The sequence below is a fragment of the Pan paniscus genome, chromosome 7 (assembly GCF_029289425.2).
Source record: "Pan paniscus chromosome 7, NHGRI_mPanPan1-v2.0_pri, whole genome shotgun sequence".
Taxonomy (NCBI): Eukaryota; Metazoa; Chordata; class Mammalia; order Primates; family Hominidae; genus Pan; species Pan paniscus.
The window spans coordinates 88,950,024-88,974,420 of NC_073256.2; the positions used below are offsets into that span (position 1 = coordinate 88,950,024).

Below are 24,397 nucleotides of genomic sequence, written 5' to 3' on the forward strand. Positions count from 1 at the left end.
AATTCTGGGCATATCTTTGGTAAGGCACTTATTGTCACGAAGTAGTATCCTGGAGAAAATATCTCCTATTTAGGGTTCAGGAAATAGATCTTTTTAAAAATTCTGGGTTACCACTGAGTACAGACTGTGGGAGAGGAATGACACGACCCCACGCCATTTACTTTGTCTGTCCTTGGCTGTGGCTCCTCCTTTTGATGGAGTCAGTAATTAGGAATCCAAGTCGGCGCAGAGTTCAGTATTCATGAGGGTTTGGGCGGGCAGCGGCATGGAGTACCCAGGGATTCCAACATATTCTCATGACTGAGACACTTTGAGGGAGCCTGACTGGGTAACAGAGAACAGCCCTGACCTTTCAACCCGATGAATTCAAATGCAATTTGTCATCCAATGTAAAATGAATCTGACCATGTGTAATCCCGTAGGATGGAGAGGCCTTGTCCCGGAAAAACTCCAGAACATGAAAGAGGGGCATTGAAAAATAAAACCCACCAAATGGTTAAGGGCACACATCGATATGTCAATAACAAATTCCTTTTTCCAAAATAATGAACAGCCCTGTGATTCCTTGGGCAGGGTAGACACCATGAACACACACAGGAGTCGAAGTGGGGAGTTGCTGCTCTTTTTTTCTCTCCTTGGAATTTGAAATACGTTTTCATATTTGCTTTTCACTCTCTCCTTTTTAATGTTTAAAATTAAGCCATCCTGTGCTGGTTATTGTGTTCTACTCCTCTTTGTAACCACCGAAGAAGAAAGCTTGAATTGTTACTGTCTCTCTCTTATTTCTGAAACTGCTTTCTCTGGGGACCTTTCTGAATGGATCAGGGCCTGGATCAGGGCAGGATAGAACACACCCTCTGGGAGAGGCTCAGAGAGCCAAACCTGAGATCAAAGCACCCAATCTCTCAAACTCTCTGAGGAAGTGTCCTGGTAGTTCCAGGACCTACTCTGCTTTTTCCACCCAGGGAGCTTTCAGCTGCCTTAGCATTATTTCAAAGAGTATTTTCAAAGTAAATCTCCTGGAGCTGGGTGCAGGGGCACATGTCTATAGTCCCAGCTTGGACTGCTTGAGCCAAGCAGTAAGTTATCAAGGCCACAGTGAGCTATGATTGCACCACTACATTCCAGCCTGGGTGACAGAATGAGATCCAAACTCTAACCCACCCCTCGACAAAAAAAAAGTAAATCTCTTTTCTGCTATTGTTTCCAGTATGCTTAAGCGTCACCATTAATTGGGTAGCAGTTATAAAGGCTGGAATGGCCTGCAAGCCCTGTGAATTATGACATGCATTGTTCCTTTGGCATTTGAATTTCATCATTAATGTCCATTTGAAAGCTTACAATTATGAAATAGAGTGATCTTGTAAATAACTACAAATAATTCACTGTGCGTGAGCACAAGCACACACTTATTCCTAGAAGTCATTTGGTCGATAAGAGTAAAGAAACAAAGACTTCTACAGCTTTAACCTCTGTCCTCTCTATTTTCTCTTGAAGTGTTTTTGAATTTCTTCCCTTGCAAGATCAACAAAATATTCAAGTATGCAGGAGGGGAGAGGCTGAAGACAAGTGGGTTGAAGGGTACAAACATACAGTTAGATAGAAGGGATACATTCAATGTCTGGGAGCAGAGTAGGGTGACTATAGTTAAGAAAAATGTTTTATACTCGGGTGATGGACACCCTAAATACCCTGAGTTGATCACTACGCATTATATACATGTAACACAATTTCACGTGTACCCCATTAATTTGTATACATTTTTTTTAAATTCAAAGGTCTCACCCCAACCTGTCAGAGACATTTCTTAAGCCACAATAAGTTATCATCAGTCTTGCCATTTGTAATTATAGAAGAAATATCTCCACTTTCTAGACTTCTACTTTCATGAGGAGCTCAGTGGCCAGGAATGGACCATGACCCAGTGGAATTGTTATGCTTTGGAATATTTGAAAAGGTGAACTTTTGTCTAAACACGGTGGTCATGAAAACTATGCTGCATTATTTTCTTTCCCACTTTTATTGTTAAAATAATTGCATTTTGTTACTGTTAACATATAACAGGAAGAAATTTGCTGCATATTTTTGTTATAAAACATGTTTGCGGCTGGGCGCGGTGGCTCACGCCTGTAATCCCAACACTTTGGGAGGCTGAGGTGGGCAGATCACGACGTCAAGAGTTCAAGACCAGCCTGGCCAAAATGGTGAAACCCCATCTCTACTAAAAATACAAAAACTAGCCGGACGTGGTGGCGGGCACCTATAGTCCCAGCTTCTCAGGAGGCTGAGGCAGGAAAATCGCTTGGACCCAGGAGGCGGAGGGTGCAGTGAGCCGAGATGGCACCACTGCACTCCAGTCTGGGCGACAGAGAGAGACTCCATCTCAAGAAAAAAAAAGAAAAAAGAAAACCTGTTTGCCTCCCTTCCCCATCTTTCTCACCTCCCCATAGAGAGCTGATGTCCCAGTCACTAATTTTTCACAATCCTGCAATAATGACACACATATTCATACCTTCAAGCCAACCAATGGGCTGTGTTTCCACGACTTGAAATGACCTTCTTGACCTAGTAAAGCCTCCTCCAATGTTCATACTCCCCTGTAACTCACAAACAGAATTAGGTGCTCTGACCTGTTTTCTCACACAGAATTTTACACACACTTCCATGTCTGCACTTAACCTCTCGATTGGACTCAGCTGCTTACAGGTCTTTCTTTCCCTCAGTGAAGAGCCAAAACACCTATTCATCTCAGCACTCCTATTTTTTAATTTGTGTCATTTTAATAGAGTATGTCAACCTAAATAACAACCAGAGGGAAACTCTCTAAAGCAAAATGACATGTATTTGGGAATGGGCATTGCGATGGGAATACATGTGCCATAGTAAACTGTGTGTGTTCAGGAAGATAAAGGAAGATTTTTAAAGAAAAAAGGAGGAGGATTATATAATTATTTTGCAATAATTATCCTTGGCCACACAGATCAATAACAAGGTGGTACCAGTCCGAGGCTGGATAGGAAGTTTTTGGGCAAGTGTCCTCAGCAGAAGTTTTTTTTTTTTCTTTTTTTTGAAATGTAAGGTTGCAATGGCCTTTGTGCAATGAAAGGTTGTGGTTTTGGTAGAGTCTTGTATTACTTTTTTGCTGTTTTTGTTTTTGAGAAAAGGTCTCACTCTGTTGGCCAGACTGGAGTGCAGTGGTGCAATCACAGCTCATTGCAGCCTCCATCTCCCGGGCTCAAGCAATCAAGCAATCCTCCCACCTCAGCCTCCCGAGGAACTGGGACTAGAAGTGTGAGGCATCACACCTGGTAATTTTTAAATTTTTCTGTAGAGACAAGGTTTCATTGTGTTGCCCAGACTGGTCTTGAACTCCTGAGCTCAAGCAATCTTCCCTCCTCTTGCTGGGATTGCAGGCATGAGCCGTTGCGCCCGGCCTTGATAGTTCTTGTTATCAGGCATTCGTGCATGAGATCCCTTCCTTCATGGCCTTCCCCAGCTCTGTTTGTCAGAAGTTTTAACACAATTGACTCCACTTTGATTCTGACAACTTTCACAAGTGCAATGTGATGTTGTGATATATATATATATACACAATGTGGAGTGATTTAATAAAGCTAATTATCATATCTATGATCTCACTTGACTTTTTTGTGGTTATACATTTGAACTTTACTTTCTTAGTTATTTTTAAATATACATTATTACTGACAATAGTCACCTGCTGTGCAATAGATCTCAAAACTTATTTGTCCTGTCTAACTGAAACTGTGTACCCCTGGACCAGTAACTCCCCATTCTCACACTCCACTCCCCCATTAACCCCACCGCCAGCCCAGGTAACCATCATTCCACGCTCATTCTATGGTTTCTACTTCTAGATTTCACATACAAATGAGATAATCAGCATTCTTAATTTCTATCATAGTGCCTACCCTATGTTACCTTCCATAACACAGCTAGTGGTAAATCATTCTCTGATGGAAGTAAATCAGCAATAATTAGGGAAACCCATCACTCTATCACACTACAGGGTCCACAGCTTTGCTGCTCCTGAGGGAAACTGTACTTTTCATTTTATAAAAACACATGCACCACATAGCATTTCAGTCAACAATGGACCACATATATGAGTGGTCCCACAAAATTATAATGGAGCTGGAAAATTTTTATCGCCTAGCATTTACTATACTATTCTTTTTATCTTTATGACTGTACTCCTTCTACTTATTAAAAACAACAAAAAAATGAACTGTAGGACAGCCTCGGGCAGGTCCTTCAGGAGGTATCCAGAAGAAGGCACTGTTATCATAGGAAATGACAGCTCTATGCCTGTTACTGTCCCTGAAGACCTCCCAGTGGGACAAAGAGGTAGAGCTGGAAGACAGTGACACTGATGATCCTGGCCCTGTGTAGGCCTAGGCTAATGTGTGTGCTTATGTTTTCACTTTTAACAAAAAAAAAGCATAAAAATAGAAAAAAGCTTATAGAATAAGGATATAAAGAAAGAAAATATTTTTGTATAGCCATGCAATGTGTTTTAAGCTAATTGTTATGACAAAACAGCCAAAAAGTTTTTAAAAAGTACAGGCTCATGCCTGTAATCCCAGCACTTGGGGAGGCCGAGGCAGGTGGATCACTTGAGGTCAGGAGTTTGAGCCAGCCTGGCCAACATGGTGAAACTCTGTCTCTACTAAAAATGCAAAAAAAAGTTAGCCAGGTGTGGTGGCGGGAGCCTGTAATCCCAGCTACTCGGGAGGCTGGGGCAGGAGAATAGCTTCAACCTGGGAGGCAGAGGTTGCAGTGAGCTGAGATTGCGCCACTGCACTCCAGCCATGGTGACAGAGACTCAGTCTCAAAAAAAAAAAAAAGAAAGAAAGAAAAACATTTATAAAGTAAAAAAGTTACAATAAGCTAAGATTAATTTATTATTGAAGACAAAAATTTTAAATAAATTTTGTGTAGCCTAAGTGTACAGTGTCTATAAAGTCTCCAGTAGTTCACGGTAATGTCATAGGCCTTCACAGTCACTTGCCACTTTCTCATTGACACCCAGAGCAGCTTCCAGACCTGCAAGCTCTATTCGTGATAAGTGCCCTACAGGTATACCATTTTTGAAGCCTTTTCTACTGTGTTTTTACTGTATCTTTTCTATGTTTAGATACACAAATACTTACTGTTGTGTTACAGTTGCCTACAGTATTCAGTACAGCAACATGCTGAGCAGGCTTGTGGCCTAGAAGCAACAGGCTACACCATCTAGCCTTGCTGTGTAGCAGGCTCTGCCATCTAGGTTTGTGTAAATGCACCCTACAGTGTTTGCCCAACGATGAAATTGCCTAACGACACATTTCCCAGAATGTATGCCCAATGTTAAGCAATGCATGACTGTATTGAAATCTGTCTGCAACATCTCACAAGCCAAATAATTCCCTTATGCCCAGCCTACCCCAGTCCCCAGGCCACGTTACCTGGAGGTACTACACTACGTGTATCATTTGTGCTTACAGAATAAACATTCAAGCTTCCACACCATTGCCTTTGGGGGAAGTGAATCTAAAACACACTTTGGGAAGTAATTCTATCCGTGTGGATCTTCCCCTGCATGACAAAATCATACTCCATGCATTTTCTGTTGGAACAGATTATTGGTGAACAGATAGTGAAAACAATTTAAGTTAGAACAGCAAGATACTATTGCATACATTCTAGTTCATTCTAGACTATAAACAGCTTGAGAAAAAAGTATATTTTCTATAATCCCACAGAGAGTCCTGTGTCCAGAAGGGCTGCAGAGTAGTTAAGAACACAGGATTTGGGCCGGGCGCAGTGGCTTACGCCTGTAATCCCAGCACTTTGGGAGGCAGAGGCGGGTGGATCACGAGGTCAAGAGATCGAGACTATCCTAGCCAACATGGTGAAACCCCATCTCTATTAATAATACAAAAATTAGCTGGGCGTGGTAGCACACGCCTGTAGTCCCAGCTACTTGGGAGGCTGAGGCAGGAGAATTGCTTGAACCCGGGATACAGAGGTTGCAGTAAGCCAAGTTCGCGTCACTGCACTCCAGCCTGGCAACAGAGCAAGACTCTGTCTCAAAACAGTACCTGGGGTTGTTGCAAGGAATAAATGAAATGTTTGTTAAATGTGGAGAAATAGGAATGCTTTTACATTGTTGATGGGAGTGTAAACTAGTTCAACCATTGTGGAAGACAGTGTGGCGATTCCTCAAGGATCTGGAACCAGAAATACCATTTGACCCAGCAATCTCATTACTGGGTATATACCGAAAGGATTATAAATCAGTCTACTATAAAGACACATGCACATGTATGTTTATTGCAGCACTATTTTCAATAGCAAAGACTTGGAACCAACCCAAATGCCCATCAATGATAGACTGGATAAAGAAAATGTGGCAGGCCGGGCATGGTGGCTCACACCTGTAATCCCAACACTTTCGGAGGCCGAGGCGGGTGGATCACGAGGTTAGGAGATCGAGACCATCCTGGCTAACACAGTGAAACCCCATCTCTACTAAAAATACAAAACAAAAAAATTAGGTGGGTGTGGTGGCGGGAGCCTGTAGTCCCAGCTACTCGTGGAGGCTAAGGCAGGAGAACGGCGTGAACCCGGGAGGCGGAGCTTGCAGTGAGCCAAGATCGCACCACCGCACTCCAGCCTGGGCAACAGGTTCCATCCAAAAAAAAAAATAAAAGGAAAGAAAGAAAGAAAATGTGGCATATATATACCACGGAATATTATGCAGCCATAAAAAAGAATGAGTTCATGTCCTTTGCAGGGACATAGTTGAAGCTGGAAGCCATCATTCTCAGCAAACTAACAGAAAACCAAATACCACATGTTCTCATTCATAAGTGGGAGTTGAACAATGAGAACACATGGACACAGGAAGGGGAACATCGCACACCAGTGCCTGTTGGGGGGTGGGGGGAAAAGGGAGGGAGAGCATTAGGACAAATATCTAATGCATGCTGGGCTTAAAACCTAGATGACAGGTTGATAGGCACAGCAAACCACCCTGGCCTATGTATACCTATGTAATAAACCTACATGTTCTGCACATGTATCCCAGAACTTAAAGTGAAATTTAAAAACAAATAAATAAATAAAAAGAAATGTTTGTTAAATACTTAGTACAGTACCTGACATAGATCAGACAAGTGACAATAGCAGTTACTAATCTGTACATCCTCTAGGTTTTAACTGCATTGGACCTATGCTTCTCTCACTGGCCTCAATGGAGATGTCATACTCCTTCTTAGCTATCTAGCAGCTCTATGGTCTACTGTTCTAGGACCCTTAGCACTACTCCCTTGACAACTGGGAGGGCCAAGGGGGATGTCAGTGAAAGTTGTCATTTTCAAGATAGAGGCGGAATATAATAAGTCACTCACAGCTTGACAGTTTTGAGTGCATTACATTTATATGTGTCTTTCCTGCATCAGTGTTAACTACTGGGCAATAAGGCTGTGAATGAAGGAAAAAAACATTGGAAGGAAGGAGAAAGCCATTCTGGAGCTGGCAGAAAGTGGGGTGTGGGAGGTAATCTTAGATTCTGTATGGTTTTCTTGAACCAAAATGTTACAGAAGTTAGATATTGGTATTGTTCACTTGGAACATAAAGGGAAAGGAAGGGGCCAGTGTAAACACTTATTTAAGAGAATAATATGTATGCACATTTTAATTAAACTCTAATATGAACATTTACTCGGTCTCTTTCAAAAACAGAGCTAGGAATATATGGTTTTTCCCTACGTCAACTCTAAACTGTTATCAGGCAGTGTAACAAACCAGAGCTGCCACCCTGGTGGAATAGAGCTCAGGAATGTTCACAGGAGGCTTTCTAAAACACACGTATACCACCACCCCCATTTAAACAGCAGCAATTATTGAAAGAGGACTCAAGTTGAGTTCCTTTCCCCCTCCTTCATCCCCCATGGGGAAAGCGAGGTCTTGTTGGCATGCACCAATGTCATCCCTTTACTGCACATTCATTAATCTGGATTCCTCAAGATGATCTGAGAAACTGCAGACACACAAGGGTGGCCTGTGATAGTCTTTGTTATCAGGAGCCTGCAAGCTTCCTTTCATCTTATTAAAATTATACCCTTTCTGCTAAGGTTGAAAAAAACTAAGAAATTGTAATTGTATCCCACTCAACCTGTCTGAAAGAGGAGAAAGTGGCCCATCAGACCATCTCAAGTTACAATACGATTCATGTGGTATTCCTATTTCCCACACCAGCCGGGGACTTCAAGGGTTTTGCTCAATCCCTGGGTGGTGGGAACCCCCCTGAAGGGTTTATAAACCTAACACAATTAAGCACCATGTGACAGACACTGTGCTAATGGCTTTACATGCATTCTTTTACTTACATCTCCCAACACCCCCAGCATTATTATTATTTTGGGTTTTTTACATCTCCATTTTGACACGTGGCAAGGCAAAGAAACCTGACAACAGCTAAACAGCTGGCAACTTCCAGAGTGGGAATCTGCTCCCAGGCAGCATGACATCACAGCCCACGTGGTTAACCTCTATTCTAACATGAACTTCAAAACTCCAGCCTGCTGTACTAGGGACTGAATGTTTGTGAACCTCCAAAATTCATATGTTGAAGCCTTCTCTTCAATACGACGGTATCAGGAGGTGGGCTAAATTGATTAATTAGTGATTTTCTTAGTGGATTTCCTCATAACTCTATTTCATGAGGGTGGTGTCCTCATAAATTGGATCAGCGCCCTTTTAAAAAGAGGAGGAGACACGAGAATCTCTTTCTGTCAGTCATATGAAGACACAGTAAGAAGGCTGTCTCCAAACAAGGGAGCCAGCCCTCACTAAATGCCAGGTCTGCTGGCACCTTGATCTTGGATTTCGCACCCTCCAGAACTGTGAGACAGAACTGTTTGTCACTAAAGCCTCCAGTTTATAGGATTGTTACAATAGCCTGAGCCAAGACATGCTTGGTGAAGATGCCCACCATGTTGCTAGAAGGCCCATGATATTCCACTCCCCCCGGCTGCTCTGAAAGCAACAGATGTGGCACTCAGCAACCAGCCAGCCAGGTGAGGCTCTAGTTTGGTCCCTAAGGCTATCTCCCTGACCCCTTGGTTGGACTTCAGAGGGAATGGAAATCAACTCGGGCTGTAGCCATATCCTGTTGGCCTTCCCAGGGCATGGACAAGCTGTGATAATCCTGCAAATAAATAGGGTGGGGAAGATGAGTTCAACTATAGGGTTGGCAAACATTCGCAGGCCACTTAGAAGAGCTGCAGTTTTAACCATGCTGTCTTAGAGAGGTTTCAACATGGCAGAGTGGGCATTGGTGGTGACATGTTCAGACACTTGGAGAATTATCTTCCTTCCTGCCCTTTGGAGAATTATCTTCCTTCCTGCCCTTTTTTGCACTGCCCTTCTTCATCCTGTCTACCCAAGCACCATGGGGTTGTGCCTTTCCTTCAGTGATTTTATTAATCAGGATGCTCCAGTGTCCAAGTGGTCCTGGAAATTCCACCCCAAAAAAGGTGTAAAGTCAAGGGGGGGGCTGATGCCTCTCCTGATACTGCATTGCTGATGGCTGTCAGTCTCCCCATCCTGTGTGGCAGCCTTGCAAGAACAGGGACCATGCTTATTTTTCTTTAGATTTTCAATGACTTAGTGCCTGGTACATGGAAGATCAATATATATTGAAATAAATTGATTAATTAGTGATTTTCTTAGTGGATTTCCTCATAACTCTATTTCATTTACTGACTTAATATGGCCTCCATACCAGAAATGAAGTCTTAAAGAAAGTCAGTGCTGTGCATTTACATCAGTTCACAACATTTATGCCATCCCATCACACAGGTATCCATGCTCACTTATCCACACTATCCTGTAAAATCCCTGAAGCAAGGACCATGTCTTACCCACCCTTGAATGTCCACTGCAGTTGCCTTCACATGGTAGGCTCAATGGTTTTTCAGCTGATTTGAATAATCTCTCTGCAAGGAAAACCTGTATGCTGAAACGGAAATCTTCACCCAAGCCCATCTACAACTTCTGCTAAGGAATTCAGGAGTGGATTTCTCTCTAATCTTGCCAAATTATAAGAAATATTTCTTGAGCTACTGAGACTTTCACAGGAATTCACAGGTTCACAATACAGTGTAACAAGGCTGTCTACTCCCTTTTGCTCTCCTGCTTAGGGGCTCTCCGTAAGGCAGAGGCTTGCCAAATCTCGCCACTGTGTGTTGAGCTTTCATCTCAGTATATGACTAGGACTCTCTGTCTTCAGTCCCATTCTGTCTATGTAAGCAATACCAGAGAGCCTCCATACTCCAGCAGCTGACAAATTTCTCTCTAAGATCAATTTCCATCTAGGTTGAAGTTATGATTAACTCTACTCTTTCCTAAAGCTGTGGGGTTGAGATGGATGGATCCTCTCTGATCTAGCCACTCCTAGGCAGCAGCACAAGCATTTCACCAGTCCCAAGCATCTTAGGCCCTATGCCAACTATCAGACCTGTGTCATGTTGGGGTTCGAGCACCTGCGCCTCAGGATATAGAAACCCTCCTTCTCTTTCTTCCAGTCCTTTTCAGATCAGAGTCCTTCAACACTAAACATCTTATTCCTCTCCTCCTCCTCCGTAGAACCTGAGGGCCCATCGGTTAGAGTTTGGCAGTAGAAGAGTCCCAAGGCATAAAAAGGTCTATTTAGCTTCCATAAGGTTGAGGACAACCCTGCCATAGAAACAGAAAAGGCTTCCACCTTTTTCTGGGAAGTTGGTGCCTTTCCAGGACCCTGGGAGAGGGTCCTCCTGCTACCACAACAGAAGGCAGGGCACAAGTAAAGGCCCCAGCAGCTCACTCCTCCAGTTTCTGAGGAGATAGCCTTCCACAAGCCCTATCGTTCTTTTTCCCCTTTTGTACCAAGCTTCAGAATTTTTTGCCTATTTGTTGGAATGGTAAGAGTGAAGTCAAGAAAAAAAATAATAATTAACTAAGAGAGAAGAAAGGAAGTCAGTCCTAAACAAAACACCAAGAGAACTCAAGATTGTAGATGTGAACATATTTAATACCACTGAATTGTACACTTAAAAATGGTGAGAATGGTAATTTTGGGGTTTTTGTTTTTTGAGACATGGTCTCATTCTGTTGCCCAGGCTAAAGTACAGTGGCACATAGCTCACTGCAAACTCAAACTCCTGAACTGAAGAGATCCTCCTGCCTCAGCCTTCTGAGTAGCTGGGATACAGGCATGCAACACCACACCCGGCTAACTTTTTTTATTTTTTGAAGAGATAGGGTCTTGCTATGTTGCCCAGGCTGTTCTCAAACTCCTGACCTCAAGCAATCCTCCTGCCTCAGCCTCCCAAAGTGCTGGGATTACAGTTGTGAACCAAAGTGCCTGTGAATTTATCGTTTTGTGTATTTTATCACAATTTAGAAAAAAAAGATTGCAGAAGCACAACCTGTAGTTGGAAGGAGAGGGGATAGTTGTCAGAAATTGTTTCAAGTATATATGCCAGATCTTCTAAAGTGTAAATCAATTTGTGCATATATTTAACCTGCTAAAATACTTTTTTTTTTTTTTGAGACGGAGTTTCACTCTTGTTGCCCAGGCTGTAGTGCAATGGTGTGATCTTGGCTAACCGCAACCTCTGCTTCCCAGGTTCAAGCAATTCTCCTTCCTCAGCCTCCCTAGTAGCTGGGATTAGAGGCACGCGCCAACACACCTGGCTTATTTTGTATTTTTAGTAGAGACGGGGTTTCTCCATGTTGGTCAGGCTGGTCTCGAACTCCTGACCTTGGCCTCCCAAAGTGTAGGGATTACATGCGTGAGCCACCATGCCCAGCCTAAAATACCTTTATATTAAATGAAATTGGCTTGTTATGAGCCAAAGGCATCTTTTCTTCCAACATTTTTGTTGTCACCAAAACAACACTCTATAAGCCTAGACTCCAAGTCTGTCAGCTACCACAAAAATTATAAGTTCTAGAATAAGGTCCCTGATAGTATTATTTCACCAGGCCCAGTTTTTAGAAGATAGGTTTTTGGTCTCTTTGTGCACACATTACCTCAGATTATACTTAGGCTTGTAGAGTTATAGGAAAATTACACACTGATGTCTCCTTAGTTTCAGGTAAAAACATGGCACAAGCAAAACACTCTCAATAATCAAAAAGCATTCCTCTCTTTATACATCTATTTTGTGTAGATATCAACTTGTATTCCAAGAACTATAAATTGTGCCTGTAACTGTGAACACATACATTTTCTCTGTTTAGCTTAATATTCTGGTGGGATCAACAGGTACTGATGGCAATTTCTATACTTCTTTAAACATAAACATCAATCAGGGTACAGACTGTAAGCATTTTGAAAATGCCATACATTAAGAGACAAGAACTGCTTGAGGAATCACAAATATTTATTCTAAAGCAGGTCTTAAATTCAGCTTTCTTCTGACTTGGACTGTCTGCTGAAATCTGCCCTGCACTCAACATTCTAAGCCCATTCAATTAGAAGCCAGCTCTTCATAATTCCAGGTAGCCGTTCCCCTCATTTTCAAATGCAGAAAAATTCAGACAGAAAAACCAGAGGAATATTAAGCACTTGAAATTCTATGGCTGATTATATGAGTCTATGATGGACCTAATGGAGGTTTGGAAAGTGTTCCTGATGGCAGCGTGCTGTGGAGAGCCGCCACCTAGAAACCATGTGACACCAAGGGAGCCTCTGGACTTAGGAACACACTTTTGTCTTTATTCACAAAATCACTCATATGTTTTGGGTTTTGTTAAATAAAAACAGCATATTCTTTATTTTGCATACTTTAGATTCAGAACAAAATGATCAAACAATAAAACCACAATACATAACATCCAATCCTGCTGTCAGAGAAGGGAGGGAATGGGGCTTGAGGCCCTTGTTTCCTGCCTTAGACACAAGGACAGGAGAGGAAAAAACACTAGACATTAGCAGAGGGAGCCACGTAGGATAAGGCACTCAAGGATGCGGTGAGAACCGTGGGGACATTATATGAAGACCCAAGGTATAAACTCCTGATCTTCTATGCAAGACGCATTTTCATTGCCCTCAAAGCTAGAGAATCTCATCAGGAACTGCAGCACTGGGTTCCTCTGCTTCCACTTCATCCTCAACAGGCCTAGCTTGATCCTGCAGTCAATCTAGTTGGAGTGAGTTTGGGGATCCTCAAGGAAGAAGCCAGAAGAGAGCAGCACGGTTTCAAACAGCAGCACCATCAGGTCCTTGACTGCCTTGCTGTTCCTATCAGCCTCAGCCTTCTGCTGCAGCATCTCCACAATGGGGTGGTTGGGGTTGATCTCCAGGTGCTTTTTGGCCATCATGTAGCCCATGGTAGAGTTGTCCTGAAGTGCCTGGGCTTTCATGATCTGCTCCATATTGGCTGTCCAGCCATAGGTGCTGGTCACAATGCAACAGGGTGAAGACACAAGCCTATTGAAGATTGTCATCTTCTCAAACTCTTTATCTAAGATTTTTTTTCATGAGCTTGCAGAGGTTCTCAAACTTTGCCTTGCTCTCTTCCATTTTCTTCTCCTCCTCATCCTCAGGTAGCTCCAGACTCTCCTTGGTAACTGAGACCAGGCTTTTCCCATCAAATTCCTTGAGCCTCTGCACACATTACTCACCAATGGACTCGGTCATAGAGACTACCTTGAAGCCCCGCTTCCACACTCAGTCCACAAAAGCAGAATTGGCCACCTGCTCTTTGCTCTCACCAGAAAATTACTCATGTTACATCCATGTGTAACTTCACTGTCCAAGGCTGAAATGAAATCATGTGATTTGAATGTGAATGTTTCTCCTTCAAAATTCACGTGCTGCCAATGGGATAGTATTAACAGATGGAGCCTTGGCTGGGTGCGGTGGCTCACGCCTGTAATCCCAGCACTTTGGGAGGCCGAGGTGGGTGGATCATGAGGTCAGGAGATCGAGACCATCCTGGCTAACACGGTGAAACCCCGTCTCTACTAAAAATACAAAACATTAGCCGGGCATGGTGGTGGGCACCTGTAGTCCCAGCTACTCAGGAGGCTGAGGCGGGAGAATGGTGTGAACCGGGGAGGCGGAGCTTGCGGTGAGCTGAGATGGTGCCACTGCACTCCAGCCTGGGCCACAGAGGAGACTCCGTCTCAAAAAAAAAAAAAAAAAAAAGAGGTGGAGCCTTTAAGAGGTGATGAGGCCATGGGGCTCCTCCCTTGTGAGTGAGATTAGGTGCCCTTATAAAAGAGATTTACAGAGGGAGTTCGTACCTTTTACCCTTCCACCTTCAGCCATGTGGGGAAACAGCACTCCTCCCATCTGGAGGAAACAAAAATGAGGCACCATCTTGGAAGCAAAGACCAGGCCGTCTCCAGACACTGAAACTGTCAGCACCCTGATCTTGAACTTCTCAGCCTCCAGAACTGTATGAAATAAATTCCTGTTTTTTATGAATTAGCCAGTCTCAGGTATTTTGATGTAGCAGCATAAAACAGACTAAGACCATGATGGAAAACCTTTATTAAACCATAAATAATTGTACAGATGCCAGTAATCACTAATATTTTAAACTATAACTTAGGGTTCTACAATAGTTTAACCTATTTTTTGAGATATGGAAGCTAGACTTTTCCTCCTCTAAAATTTGAGGCCCTCAATGAGGTGAGGAAAAGGAATTAGTGACAATCAATTTTGTATCCACAGCACTAATTTAATGCTCAACACAAATAGCCCATTAATTATAGGCAAACCTCAGAGATATTGCAGGGTCAGTTCCAGAACACCATGACAAAGTGAGTCACACAATTTTTCTGGGGTCCCCAGTCATATAAAAGTTATGTTTACACTATACTGTGGTCTATTAAGTGTGCAATAGCATGTCTTTAAAAGTGAACATACCTGTGATATTATTTGATATAGTTTGGCTCTGTGTCCCCACCCAAATCTCATGTTGAATTGTAATTCCCAATGTTGGGGGAGGGACTTGGTGGGAGGTGATTGGATCATGGGGGCGGGTTTCCCCCATGCTGTTCTCGTGATAGTGAATGAGTTCTTATGACAGCTGATGGTTTAAAAGTGTGTGGCACTTTCCCCCTTGTTCTCTCTCTCTCCTGCCACCATGTGAAGAGGTGCTTGTTTCCTCTTCACCTTCCACCATGATTGTAAGTTTCTGACACTATCTTGAGGTAGATAGTGTCAGAATTAAATTAGAGGATACTCAGTTCGTATCTGCAGCAGAACTGCAGATTGCTTATTTTTTGGTAGGGAGTAATCCCCCACATTTGGTCACAGAACTTTTTTGTGTTGATTGTTGTTGTGTTTTGAATGAGAAAAGAGGAAAAACATGGTTTGAAATTTTCCCTACCTTAATTTAAAAATATTTTATTGCTAAAAAATGATAATAATCATCTGAGCCTTCAGTGTGTCATCATCTTTTTGCTGGTGGAAGGTCTTGTCTTGATTCTGATGGCTACTGACTGATCAGGGTGGTGTAAAAGGTGAGAGTGACTATGGCAATTTCTTAAAATAAAACCACAATAAAGTTTTCGCATTGATTGACTATTCCTTGATTGAGTTCTCTGTAGCATGAGAATGCTATTTCATAGTATTTTCCCACAGGAGAACTTTTTTCTTTTTTAAAAAACATTGTTTTAGTTTTTTTTATGTTCCAGGGTACATGTGCAGAATGCAGGTTTGTTACACAGTAAACACCTATGTAACACAGCTTGGCTGCACCTATCAACCCATCACCTGGGTATTAAGCCCAACATGCATTAGCTCTTTTCCCTAATGCTCTCCCCTTCCCCCACCCTCCCCCAATAGGCTCCAGTGTGTGTTGTTCCCCTCCCGGTGTCCATGTGTTCTCATTGTTCAGTTCCCACTCATAAGTGAGAATATGCGGTGTTTGGTTTTCCATTTCTGCATTAGTTTGCTGAGGATAATGGCTTCCAGCTTCATCCATGTCCCTGCAAAGGACATGATCTCATTCCTTTTTATGGCTGCATAGTATTCCATAGTGTATCATTGATGGGCATTTGGGTTGATTCCATGTCTTTACTATTGTGAATAGTGCTGCAATGAACATATGCATGCATGTATCTTTATAATAGAATGATTTATATTCCTTTGGATATATACCCAGTAATGGGATTGCTGGGTCAAATGGGATTGCTGGGTCAAATGGTATTTCCGGTTCTAGATCTTTGAGGAATCACCACACTGTCTTCCACAATGGTTGAACTAATTTGCATTCCCACTAACAGTGTAAAAGTGTTCCTGTTTCTCCACAACCTCATCAGCATCTGTTGTTTCTTGACTTTTTAATAATCACCATTCTAATATGAGATGGTATCTCATTGTGGTTTTGATTTGCATTTCTCTAATGATCAGTTATGTTGACCTTTTATTCACATGTTTGTTGGCCGCATATATATCTTTTTTTAAGGTGTGTCTGTTCATATCCTTTGCCCACTTTTTAATGGGGTTGTTTGTTTTTTCTTATAAATTTGTTTAAGTTCCTTGTAGATTCTGGATATTCGACCTTTGTCAGATGGATAGACTGCAAAAATTTTCTTCTATTCTGTAGATTGTCTGTTTACTCTGATGACAGTTTCTTTTGCTGTGTAGAAGCTCTTTAGTTTAATTAGATTCCATTTGTCAATTTTTGCTTTTGTTGCAATTGCCTTTGGCAATTTCATCATAAAATATTTGACCATGTCTATGTCCTGAATGGTATTGCCTAGATTTTCTACTAGGGTTTTTAAGGTTTTGTGTTTTACATTTAAGTGTTTAATCCAACTTGAGTTAATTCTTGTATAAGGTATAAGGAAGGGATCCAGTTTCAATTTTCTGCTGTATCTGGCTAGCCAGTTCTCCCAGCACCATTTATTGAATAGGGAATTCATTCCCCATTGCTTGTTTTTGTCAAGTTCATCAAAGATCAGATAATTGTAGGTGTGTAGCCTTATTTCTGGGTTCTCTATTTTTTCCATTGGTGTATGTGTCTGTTTTTGTACCAGTACCATGTTGTTTTGGTTACTGTAGCCTTGTAGTATAGTTTGAATGTAGTACAGCATGATGCCTCCAGCTTTGTTCTTTTTGCTTAGGATTGTCCTGGCTATACGAGCTCTTTTTTGGTTCCATGTGAATTTTTAAATAGCTTTTTCTAATTCTGTGAAGAATGTCAATGGTAGTTTAATGGGAATAGCAGCATTGAATCTATAAATTGCTTTGAGCAGTATGGCCATTTTCACGATATTGATTCTTTCTATCCATAAGCATGGAATGTTTGTCCATCTGCTTGTGTCCTCTCTGATTTTATTGAGTAGTGGCTTGTAGTTCTCCTTGAAGAGGTCCTTAACTTCCCTTGTTAGCTGTATTTCTAGGTATTTTATTCTCTTTGTGGGAATTGTGAATGGGATTTCATTCATGATTTGGCTCTCTGCTTGTCTGTTGTTGGTGCATTTCTGCACATTGTGATTGTGATTTCTGCACATTGATTTTGTATCCTGAGACTTTGCTGAAGTTGCTTATCAGCTTAAGAAGCTTTTGGGCTGAGTCGATGGGGTTTTCTAGATATAGGATCATGTCCTTTGCAAACAAAGACAATTTGACTTCCTCTCTTCCTATTTGAATACCCTTTATTTCTTTCTCTTGCCTGATTGCCCTGGCCAGAACTTCCAATACTATGTTGAGTAAGAGTGGTGAGAGAGGGCATCCTTGTCTTGTGCCAGTTTTCAAAGGGAATGCTTCCAGCTTTTGCCCACTCAGTCTGACATCGGCAGAAGGTTTCTCATAAATGGCTCTTAATATTTTGAGGCATGTTCCTTCAATACCTAGTTTATTGAGAGTTTTTAACTTAAAGAATGTTGAATTTTATAAAAGGCCTTTTCTGCATCTACTGAGATAATCATGTGGTTTTTGTCTTTAGATCTGTTTATGTGATGAATTATGTTTATTGATTTGGGTGTATTGAACCAGGCTTGCATCCCGGGGATGAAGCCAACTTGATCATAGGGGATAAGCTTTTTGATGTGCTGCTGGATTCAGTTTGCCAGTATTTTATTGAGGATTTTTGCATCTATGTTCATCAGGGATATTGGCCTGAAGTTTTCTTTTTTTGTTGTATCTCTGCCAGGTTTTGGTATCAGGATGATGCTAGCCTCATAAAATGAGTTAGGGAGGAGTCCATCCTTTTCAATTGTTTGGAATAGTTTCCGGAGAAATGGTACCAGCTCCTCTTTGTACTTCTGGTAAAATTCAGCTATAAATCCATCTGGACCTGGGCTAAGCTATTGGTTGGTAGGCTATTTATTACTGTCTCAATTTCAGAACTTGTTATTGTTATTAGTCCCATCAGGGATTCAACTTCTTCCTGGTTCAGTCTTAGGAGGGTGTAGGTGTCCAGGAATTTATCCATTTCATCTATATTTTCCAGTTTATTTGCATAGAGGTGTTTATAGTATTTTTTGATGGTTGTTCGTATTTCTGTGGGGTCAGTGGTGGTATCCCTCTTATTTCTGATCGTAAGTATTTGAATCTTCTCTCTTTTCTTCTTTATTAGTCTCATTAGCAGTCTATCTATTTTATTGTGTGTTTCAGAAAACCAGCTCCTGGATTCGCTGATTTTTTTGAAGGATTTTTCATTTCTCTATGTCCTTCAGTTTCACTCTGAGCTTTCTTATTTCTTGTCTTTGGTTAGCTCTGGGGTTCGTTTGCTCTTGGTTCTCTAGTTCTTTTATTTGTGATGTTAGGGTGTCGATTTGAGATCTTTTTAGCTTTTTGATGTGGGCATTTAGTGCTACAAATTTCCCTCTTAGCACTGCTTTAGCTATGTCCCAGAGATTTTGGTATGTTGTCTCTTCGTTAGGAGAACTTTTTTCAAAATTTCAGTCAATTTTCTCAAATCTTGCTGCTGCTTTATCAACTAAGTTTATACTACATTCTAAATTTTTAATTGTCATTTCAACAATGTTCACAGCATTTTTGACAGGCGTAGATTCCATCTCAAGAAATCACTTTCTATGGTTATCTATAAAAAGCAACTCCTCATCCATTCAAGTTTTGTCATGAGATTGCTGCAATCCCCTGACAAGTACCACATCTGCAGTTACTTCCTCCATTGAAGTCTTGAACCCCTCCAGGTTACACTTGAGGGTGCAAATCAACTTCTTCCAAACTCCTGTTAATGATGATAGTATGACCTCCTCTTGTGAGTCATGAATGTTCTTAACAGTATGTAGAATGATGACTTTCTAGGAGTTTTCCAGTGTACTCTGCCCAGATCCAAGAAAGGAATCCAATCTATGGCAACCAAAGCCTTACTAAATATATTTTTTAAATAATAAGACTTACGACTCAGAATTACTCCTTAATCCATAGGCTGCAGAATGGATGTTGTGTTAGCAGGCATGAAAACAATGCTTATTTCCCGGTACATCTCCATCAGAACTCTTGGGTAACTAGGTGCATGGTCAATAAGCAGTAATATTTTGAAAGAAATCTGTATTTTTTCCTGTGGAGTAGGTCTCAATAGTGAACTTAAAATATTCACCAAACCATGCAGTAAACACGTGCTGTCATCCAGACTTTGTTGTTCCATTTCTAGAGCAGAGGCAGAGCAGATTTAGTATAATTCTTAAGGACCGTAGGATTTTCAGAATGGGAAATGAACAATGGCTTCAAGTTAAAGTCACCATTATATCAGTGCCTAACAAGAGAATCAATCTATGTGTTGAAGCTTTAAAGCCAGGCATATTAGGCTGGTCTTATGTTGCTATAAAAAAATACCTGAGGTGGCCGGGCACGGTGGCTCATGCCTGTAATCCCAGCACTTTGGGAGGCCAAGGCAGGCAGATCACTTGAGGTCAGGAGTTTGAGACAAGCCTGGCCAACATGGCAAAACCCCATCTCTACTAAAAATACAAAAATTAGCTGGGCGTGGTGGTGCACATCTGTAATTCCAGCTACTTGGGAGGCTGAGGCAGGAGAATCGCTTGAATCTGGGAGGTGGAGGCTGCAGTGAGCTGAGATTGCACCACTGCACTCCAGCCTGTGTGACAGAGCGAGACTCTGTCTCAAAAAAAAAAAAACTGAGGCTGGGTAATTTATAAAGAAAGGAGGCCTAATTGGCTCATGGTTCTGCAGGCTTTATAGGAAGCATGGTGCTGGCATCTGCTTGCCTTCTGGGGAGGCCTCAGGAAACTTACAATCATGGCAAAAGGCAAAGCAGGAGAAAGAGAAGGCAGGGGAGGTGCCACACAATTCTAAACAACCAGATCTCGTGAGAAATCCCTCACTATTACAGCAACAGTACCAAGGGTATGGCACTAAGCCATTCATGAGAAATACACCCCTATGATCCAGTCACTTTCCACCAGGCCCCACCTCCAACATTGGGGATTACATTTCAACATGAGATTTGGGTGAGGGCAAATATCTAAACTATTTCACCAGACATCAACTTCTCATTTGTAGCTATGAAAGTCCTAGATGGCATCTTCTCACAACATATGGTTGTTTCATCTACACTGAAAATTTGTTGTGTAGTGTAGCCACCTTCATCAATGATCTTAGCTAGATCTTCTGGATAACCTGCTGCCACTTCTCCATCATCACTTGCTGCTTCACCTTGCACTTTTATGCTATGGAGATGGTTTCTTTCCTTAAATTTCATGAACAAACAACCTCTGCTAGCTTCACACTTTTCTTCTGCAGTTTCCTCACCTCTCTCAGCCCTCATGGAATTGAAGAGAGTTGGGCCTTGCTCTGGGTTAGGCTTTGGCTTAAGGGAATGTTGCAGCTGGTTTGATCTTCTATCCAGACTGCTAAAACTTTCTCTATATTAGCAATAAGACTGTTTCACTTTCTTACTTTTTGTGTGTTCACTGGACTAGCACTTTTAATTTCCTTCAAGAAATTTTCCTTTGCATTCACAGCAGGGCTAACTGGTGCAAGACACCTAGCTTTCTACTTATCTTGAGTTCCGACATGCCTTCCTCACTAAGCTTAATCATTTCTAGCTTTTGGCGTAAAGTGATAGACATGTGATGCTTCTTTTCAGTTGAACACTTAGAAGCTATTGTAGGGTTATTAATTGGCCTAATTTCAATATTGCTGTGTCTCAGGGAATAGGGAGTTTGAGGAGAGGGAGAGAGATGAGAAATGACTGGTCAATGGAGCAGTCGGAACCCACACAACTATGAATTAAGTTCACCCTCTTATGTGGGTGCAGTTTGTGATGCCCCAAAACAATTACAATAGTAACATCAAAGATCACTGATCACAGACCACTGTAACAGAAATAATAATAAAGACAAACTTTGAAATATTGCAAGAGTCACCAAAATGTGACACATAGACATGAAGTGAGCACATCCTATTGGAAAAATGATGCCGATAGACTTGCCCAATGTAGGGTTGCCACAAACCTTCAGTTTGTAAAAAGTGCAGTATCTGTGAGATGCAATAAAGCAAAGTGCCATAAAATGAGGTGTGCCTGTAAATGTTGCTGAGTGAATGAGTATGACTGGGGCAAGCAGAGACGTGCCCATGAGTCAGGACTGCAGAAGAGCACTTTTTGCATGGAAAGGATATCAAAAATGAAGTACTCAAAGAGAACTGCATCATGAAGGAGAAACTTGGATTTGTGATTCAGGCAAGTCCAGGTTCAAATCCTGGCTCTGCAATTTACCAGCTGCAGAAACTTGGGTAAGTTACTAACTTGCAATTTATTTGCCTATAAAATGGGGGAAAAAATTCCTTCATCTTACCAGTCACCATGAGGATTAGAAATAATGCATGTAAACATTAGTTTTAGATTCCTAGAGCCACCAAAACCAATAAACACAAACTGGGTGGCTTAAAACAACAGGAATTTATTCTCTTAAAGTTCCAGAGGCTCGAAGTGTGAGAACAAGGGGACATGCTCCCTCTGAAGGCCATAGGAGAGAATCACTCCCCTCTTCCAGCTTCTGGTGGTTCAGGAGATCCCTGGCTGGCAGTTGGATCACTTCAGTCTCTTCTCCTGTCTCCACATGGTCTTCTCCTCTTCTCCTGGATCCCTTTATCTGTCTCTTATAAGGACTCTACACTTGTCTTTGGATTTAGGGTCCACTCAGATAATCCAGGATGATCTCATTTTGAGATCCTTAACTTAATAACATTTGCAAAGGCCCTTTTTCCAAATAAGTTCACATTCATGGGTTCCAGCCGTTAGGATATAAACATATCTTTTGGGAGGGCCGCCATTCAAGCCAAAATAGTACAGGTTGAGTATCCCTCATATTCAACTTGTGGAAGTGAGTTGGAACCAGAAGTGTCTTGGATTTTGAATTTTTTCAGATTTTGGAATATCTGCATTACCCTATGGATATCATGCAGCCTTTTTTTGACATTTTCAACAATATCTTTATACCACAGAGCACACGCCAAAAAACAGTGAGCAATGCACGTAAGCCTTAGCCCCACGTGGGGCATCATGGGGGAGCTGCTGTTGGTGTGTCCAGCTGGCACACGTACCATTTTATAGCTTTTTGTGGTTGTGCTTGCATGGGGAATTTGAGTCTGCACAGATATATTGCAGCTTAAATGGACTGGGTCTTTTTTTCCTTGAGGACACCAAATACACTGTGTCACGCACCTGTGTGTTGACTGTGATCCATCACATGTGGTCAGATCTGGGATTTTCCACTTGCGGGGTCATGTCAGTGCTCAAAAAGTTTTGGATTTTGCAGCACTTTCAATTTTCCCATTAGGGATATTCAACATGCATTTAATATGTACCAACATAGAGTAGCCACAGAATAGATGAACCACTGCTCAATAATAGCCCACTAGAGTAATAATTATTATCACTATTTTTCGTGTGGAAGGACAAGGCTTTTCTCTCCCTCACCACCACCCCCCAGCCCTCCACCACCACCACCCTTTTTTTTGGCTCCTGCCCTCACCCTTGTTTGGAAGGGGAGCTTCACTTGAATAACACATCAAAGAAGTGCGTGGGAGTGGCCTCATTTGCCAGGAGGGAAATGGGTTTGTTTCATAGGTGTTCCACTGTGAAAAGACTAAAAGACCAGGATTACCTCTAAGGAGGAGGACCATTTACAAGCTGCTACCGTCCCATCTCCTCAGGAAAAATAATCACCAGAACCTTGATCTCCCCTGCCAAGGCGGGGGAGCAGGGAGGCTACAGAGGTTAAAAACAAAGAGGGAGGACACCAGGAAGACAGGATTCCTGGATGCCCAATTCACTCCGACTATATGAGTAAAGTCAAAAGCATTTTCCACTACCATTTGGGCTCCGTAAGTGTTGATTACCGGATGCCCACAAGATTTTTTTATGGTGATGGGCAGTGACACATGGCCTTTCCATAGGAAGATGTGGCTCCCATCCAGCCCAACTCCTTACTGTAAAGGTTCCCTTCTCTCGCCACTCCCTCTCCCTGCATTTCACAGGTTGTTCAGGCTGAAGGGCACATCCAAGTTCACTAGTTCAAGTGTCCCTGGAAGGAAGATCTGGTCCTCCGTCTGATCTCTGTGTTAGAGACCTCAGCTAGAACCAAACAAAACCAACAGACTTGGTGGGACTGGAGGCAACGTCAAATGGCCTCAGGGTTCTGTGTGGGTTTTGTTGAGTTTTTGCTTTCTTGGGCGTCATATTCTCCTCCTTGTCTCTTTTCCCCTCGATCCCTCCCACCTTCCCACCTGGGAACACTTAGCCATGCCTACCACTCATAATTGCCCTCAATTTGGCATTCAATCCTCACATTAGGGATCCACCCCAGACTCAGCCACACCCAGACTCTATTTCAGCCTCAGTCTCAGTCAGTAGAAAAGCCTGGAAGGCAGAGCAGAGTAGCATCTCAGACGCACCCGTGGCCCCCGGTTCTAATACTGCTTTTACCTTGTGATCTCTGCTGATTATTCTCCATCTCCTTACCCACATCCACTCTCTGTTCACCCTGCTCTGCACCCCAAGAAGCTGACTCCTGTGGAATGCAGGACCCGTGCTCCATTATCAACAGACTGTGAACAGGGGTTGGCCGTGGGAGGCACACAGGCAGGAGGTGGAAAGAGGGAGTAGAAAGAGTCAGGAACTTCCCTGCTCCCCATGCGGCACCATCTCTGGCATCCCTCATAACCACAGCTCCTACCAGGCAGCACTTCTTCCGCAGTGCCTGCTCCTACTGGCTCTCCCTTTGGCCCTTTAGCCCTAAGGGTGGCAACAGCTTTTCACTGTGTTAGTCTCCAGGTACATCACAATCGTGTCTGCTTCTTTAACCCTGTCCATAAAGTCTCTTCATTTGAGCCATTTCCTAAGAGAAGCCCTACCAATACATGGTCAAGCCATCTTCTTCTTCTACT

At 42.3% G+C, this 24,397-nt stretch overlaps 1 protein-coding gene and 1 pseudogene across 2 annotated transcripts in view; both read right to left on the bottom strand.

Moving 5' to 3' along the window:
- C7H8orf89 (chromosome 7 C8orf89 homolog) overlaps positions 1-24,397 on the bottom strand; it is a 138,701-nt gene that overhangs the window by 50,955 nt on the left and 63,349 nt on the right. The window lies entirely within an intron of this gene.
- On the bottom strand, positions 13,045-13,774 carry LOC100979238 (putative heat shock protein HSP 90-beta-3; annotated as a pseudogene).